Source organism: Lycium ferocissimum, chromosome 3, assembly GCF_029784015.1.
Source record: "Lycium ferocissimum isolate CSIRO_LF1 chromosome 3, AGI_CSIRO_Lferr_CH_V1, whole genome shotgun sequence".
Classification (NCBI taxonomy): Eukaryota; Viridiplantae; Streptophyta; class Magnoliopsida; order Solanales; family Solanaceae; genus Lycium; species Lycium ferocissimum.
Genome location: NC_081344.1, coordinates 7,375,719 through 7,381,846, shown reverse-complemented (window position 1 = coordinate 7,381,846; position 6,128 = coordinate 7,375,719). Strand labels below are relative to the sequence as shown.

Genomic DNA, 6,128 nt, shown 5'->3' with positions numbered 1-6,128 from the left:
GAACTTTTTAATCATCCTCACAATTTATTCCATGAATCATTTTGAAACTCATAGTCATGAATAAGCCCTTCATTTATCTCCTTCCCAGTAAAACCACCCCTGTTTGGCAAGATAAACAAAATCTCATTCAATACCACATTTTTCACCAGCTGGGAGAAAAGAGATTCAACATACAATTATACCAACAGTTAATACTGAACTTTAGAAGGACAAGATAGATTCATAAAGCTCAAATCTTTTTACTTTAAGCTTCAACAGATACAACCAAACCAAACACTTTCTTGCTTCAGCTATATACAGGTACTACACTTGTGCTTCAAAACCAACATAGCACATTACCATATATAAACAAACCCATCAAAATTCATAGGTTTAATAAATGCCAAAATCAAAGAGTAAATGGAGAAATCTAGAATGAAACAATAGCTAATGGCCAGAGATACTAAGAAACTAAAAAGAAAAAAGCCGAGAAAGTAATAATAGACCAAACGACAGATTAGATTGGGATTATTATATTCGTATTCTTCTTATTGTCACCGACGGCGGCGTCCTTCGGGAGTTTATTTCCGGCCTTTATCGGCGAGAAATACCAAAATTTTCGACAAAGTATGTAAGATCCACCCATGAAATTGGGAATTTTCCGAAGAGAACTTGGAAAAACAAAGAAATGAAGGATGATGAAGATCTGGACAAAAATTGAAAGAGGGTATTTTGAAAATAGAAGACACTTAAAATGTGAAGAAGGACACGTAGGGCCTGCCAAAATGGACACGTGTAGAGTTAAAATAAGAGTTGAAGAATGATTTATTAATTACCCTCACTTTTCATTTTATTTGCGGAAATGCCATGACGGACGACGAATCGTTCTCAAACTAGTGCTTCTATAATAGTTTAAAAAAAAATATAGACTAGATGGGTGTACATAATAAAAAGTTTTTTTTATTTTTGGATAAATATCCTAGTATGAAAAATTAAAATGCATTTATAAGTTTTTTCCTTATTACTCCTACTACTATATGTATGTATATCTCTATTAGAATTTCCAAAATTTTAAATTTTTTAATTAATTATTTCTTTAGGTCCTAATCTTATTTTTTAAGTTAAATTTATTTTTTTTATTCTACATCTACTTTTCAAAAGTTTATCAACTCCTACCTCATTTTTCTACGTTTCGATTTTCTATTCGACGCTTGATATCCACATTCGAACTCCGATTAATCCAAGATAATTCGCATCAGAGGCCGCCCCATTCGAGGCTTCCTCCAAAGATTTTTCCATATTCAAGCTCCTAATTAAGCAATAGCAACTCCATTCATCGCACAAATTAAATTCTATATTTATATTTGAAAGTACAAGAGATAAGGTGTACCTAACTACAGTTGAAGTACCAATGACATGCTTCTATTTTACAATAATGAAAGAACCCTCCATGCAATATATTTGATTGTAAGAGTCGCCATCCCCATTCTATCTAGGCTGACCAATTTCTTGGCACAAAAGTGGAGCAAATGAATCAGAAATAGGATAAGATCATCCTTGTATTCCAGGGTTGGGCAGACGATTAGCGAACTGATTGGGGTTTTGTACACCTGCATAATTCAGATTTGGCCTTCCACCCAGCAATATGTTAGCTCCTTTCCACAAGTGATTTCAATGACCAATTCGAAACAGCTCAATTTTTGAATACTTGCTTCAGATACTATAAGACAACAATGAAATTACAATGGTAGATGCTTCAACAATATTGTTTTACAATAAATAAGATAGAAGAGAGAACCAATTAACTTTTCATAGTATTCTACAGTAGCTCAAGTGTGAAAAGCTACAAAGCAGTAACTTATCGGAGCTCTTTAGTAGGGCCAATATCAGCCCTAGCCGCATTAGTAGCCAGATTGCACTCATTTAATGGTGTAGTTGGACTATCTGAAAAATGTCAGAATCTCAAGGTCAGATATGAAGTCTCATCTAAAATAATGGCATGAACTGCAGAATAGTTATGTAATTATACCTGATTAAATTATTTTAAGAGCGAAAAGAATCATCAACATTATCTTGTAATTTGATAACCGAAAAAGGGCATAGTTGCAATTATATAAATTAGATCAAAGGAAAGCAACTTAACTGATAAAGCTATCATATCTAAGTATTTCCAAGTAACTATTGTAGCATTAAAATGGTACTTATTATTTGCAAAATCTCAAAAAGTAAAACTAAACAGTTGAAAAGGGAAATTTACGCGCTCTTTCCGGATATTAAGTTAGAAAAGCAACTTTCTGAAAATATTAATTGTCACATTTATGTACAGAGATGCAAATGCAACAAGTGAGGAAAAAAATTCAGTAGAGAATTCTCTACCTTTTATAGTTAAAAATATCATAGAGAAGTAAAACAAAAATTTCTAATGTTAAATCTGTTTTTAATTCAGGTTTTACAAGCAATAATTGTAAGCAATGAAAACAAAAGTAAGGGCCATGCTCTTGAAGTGCTTCAGTAATCAATCACTTTATCAGTTGATCGCAATACAATTGCGCATCTTACAGATGTAACTTTCTCAAAGCCATTAACCTCATCAGATGCATAAAGAAAGTCTCCTTCTTTCTTTGGTCCATAAAGAAGTTTCTTCTACTTCAACATTCACATGGATGTGCTAATTGCATTCAACATTTTGCTCTAATGGATTACAAATAGAGAACATGCTATATTCAGATTCAAGTATCTCTTTTCTTTCTTGCTTTTTTTCTATTTCCATATCCAACTTTTTCATGATCTTAAAACTTCAATAATCTTTTAATTTGGATTGTGACATCAGAAAAACTCAAGTATTATGTATAGACACTTGTCCATGTTTATTTTTAATTTAATTTAATAAGAATGATACTGCTGGTCTACATGACCAAGTTTGTCATCATTTTCTTGTTCTTTTTCTCTTTCTCTGTAAGAATTAAGTATCAATTTTTCTAGGAAAATGTCTAAATTGCAGATTGTATCTACTGACATACACATAGCATCGTTTGTGCTCCACCACCACATTTTGTAACATTTATATTTGTGTGAAATGCTGGAACAGATCCACCAAGAGTAAATGTCAGAAGTTATAGTAGTCTGTGGTTGTATACTTTAACACTGCAAAATTGTAATCAGTTTGAAAGTCAGATACCAATTTCTCAGTGAAATTCCATAATATGAAATAAAGGACTACTAAGTCAAGGGAATAAAAAGGAGACATCTTTAGTACCATGGATTCCGGTGTGAAGAAAAACTCGTCTGTTTCCATGAGATCTTCTTTAGTTTGATAAAGTTAGGATAATTCAACTTTCCAAGGGATTGTGTATAGAAAGATTAAAAACCCTAGTATGCAGTATGCACAAGGTCAATATACGGAAGCAAGCTTTTCTATTATTTATATATAAAAGAGTGGATCAATACCATCTTATCTATACTTTTGGGACCATCAAATGTTAAGTGCAAACAGACCACCTCCATCAGAGCCCGTTGCACCAGGCTTGCCCAGTGCAGTTCACATCTCTTGTGTGGTTTGCGAGCTATTGCAAAGTGAGCAGGTTACCCGTGCACATCCGAAGAGTAGCGGCTGCAGTTTCTTTTTTCTTGTTAAAAGGAATCAAGTGACAAACCTGTACTTCTTTATCGACTCATGCATTCCTTAGAAGAAAAACTGAACTTCCTCTTCAGTTTCTTAACTACAATCTACTAAATATAAGTTTTTTTTTCTCTCCTGTAGAAATATAAGTTGAGTCTACCTAAGCTACATTTGTGGATAAGAAATAGCATTACATCCAAATTCCAAGATAACTATAGCTTCTCCCCTTAATAATTGAGAAGTTCAGTTCTTACCCCTCAAATATGAGGCTCACACGAATCACTATAACTTCTCCTTGGATTCCCGCATGCTCGTATATTTCTTCCCCTTGAACTGAAATAAAAGTTCATGTGCATTTAGAGACTTTCAATTATTTGGTCCATCTTTGAAATGGAAATTCAATTGAATTCTCAAAATCATAATTTCAAAGCAGATGCTAAAATCAAAATCCCATAAATAATAATAATAATAATAATAATTAAAAAAAAAATACGCAAAGCAAATAAGGGCCCCTGACGTGTCTTTGAAAATCGATTGTCCTCTAAGCTGGTATGGTAAATTCCAAAACAAAAACACAATCTTTCCTCCCGAGTATATGTAACCAAACAAGAACCTATATACTCGCAGCTTTTTGGATACTGTAGAAAATAAAAGAAATTCATGCTCGAATTAAATTACATTAGGAAAAAAAAAATTGTTCTCTAACACTAAAGACTCAAAGTAGCAATTAGCTTAAAAACCAAGATCTTCGAAAACAATCATGGTAAATCAAACCCAAATAAGAAATTGGTTTGATTTGATTATTTCCTAACAAATTGAATTTAACTACAATCACTGATTGAGTGAATGTGGTTTAGCTTTTGAAGTGTGTGTGTGTGTATATATATATTAGAGAGAGTAAGAAATGAGAAAATTCTAGAGACAAAGGCATCAAACTTACCTAGGAAATGACGAATTGGGTTTTCCATTCTTGGAGTAAAACAAGACTATCACACTCTTAGATGCAGCAAACCAAACTAATTTCAAGCATGTCACCCAACTTTGAAATCAACCAATAAAAAAAGAATAATACAGGATGGAGAATTGAATAGACGTTGGAGTTACTAAGTAAATGAGTTCAAATGAAGAAAGTGAAAGAAAAAAAATTGCTAGAAATGGCTGAACTGAAAATTGGAAAGAAAGTGGAATGGAACGTTCTAGTGTCTCTTTGATGATGATGATGGTAGAAAAGGACACGTGTTCTTTATTGAAGCAAGCATGGGTTAGAGTGAAATACCAATATTACCCTTGGTGTTGACGATCCTGCTTCAAACCGGTGCTCCTATAATAGTAGAAATAGAAAAATATTCTTAAATTTGTTCGTTATTTGTTTTAACTTTCGATAGTTATTTTTAATATTGAAGTACATTATGTAATGAAAGTTAGTGCATTGGCGGTTTAAACTGCTTATTCTCTACTTGTTCATGCCAAAACACAATCCTCATTGGTAGCACAAGTAAGGTATTAATATAAATTTTCATTTTTATTGTAAGTAATCAAATGAACTATTCAACATTTGATTACCCATTATAACCTTACGCTTTTTCTTTGCTAACTACGCAATGACGATATGTAGAGTCTCCATTCGAACTACAGATAGCCATAACCTAATCTTGAGTTGGTTTGCCATTAATGTTTTTCTCTCCAAACTAATTTCTTGCACCGTGTCAAAAAGTGCTTTTAATAAATTCAACATCTCTAGTATAAAAAATAAAAAAAATCCAACCTCAAAGTAATGAGTTACACTTATTTCTATTTGGTCATATTCAATACATTTATAATGTACTAGCACAAGAAATTGAAATTGGACATAATTGAATACAAATCCTTATTGAATTGAATAAACATTTGTTTTACAATAAAGACCATATCCAAACACAAGATTAATAGTAATGAAGCAGTTTGCTAGTTTGCTTAGGAAATATGAATCAAGAAAGTTTCTAGTTTTGCTGCAGACAAATATTTCATTTGGTGTTTAATGTTCCATTATGGTAAAATTTTCAAGACCTGACAGAACATAGTGAAATAGCATTGCATTGAAAAGTAAATCCAAAGCTTCAATCCTCTTCATGATCTGTCTTTGATCAGTGCCAACTTACCTCATCGTAGTCTATCTCTTGGGGATTCAGCTGAACCAAGCATTCAATCTGATCTTTTCCAAATTGGCCCAATATTCTCCAATTAGAGCTGTTTGGTCTAGAATCATCATTGTTTTATCTGGTAACGATCTTTTAGAAAAGTGGTGGAGACTAAAACTTTCTTGGAAAATGGTCCAGTGACAGGAACATTTCCCACTAGATTGTTTTTTTTTTCTCAAGATTGTTAAATGACAGGTTCAAATAGATCATTTTACTATTGTTTTTTTGGTTAAGTAGAGTAGGGAAGTAGGAGTTCCGATGGAAAGATTGTCCCGATAGGTTGTTTGAGGAAAGAGCTAACACCTGTAGTTTTCCAGCCTCTAAATCGAATGGCGTGCATGGTTTCCCCCAAA

General features: G+C 32.8%; 1 long non-coding RNA gene across 2 annotated transcripts; it reads right to left on the bottom strand.

Annotated features, from left to right (window-relative positions):
• Nucleotides 1-1,349: 1,349 nt before the first annotated feature.
• Nucleotides 1,350-4,929, bottom strand: LOC132049512 (uncharacterized). Of its 2 annotated transcripts, XR_009413102.1 has the most exons (4): nt 4,539-4,929; nt 3,853-3,931; nt 3,475-3,589; nt 1,350-1,923 (listed from the first exon to the last, which is right to left on the bottom strand). It is a non-coding gene; the product is annotated as an uncharacterized LOC132049512 (long non-coding RNA). The 2 variants fall into 2 exon arrangements; XR_009413101.1 differs by lacking the exon at nt 1,350-1,923 and having other exon boundaries at nt 1,972-3,589.
• Nucleotides 4,930-6,128: the final 1,199 nt, after the last annotated feature.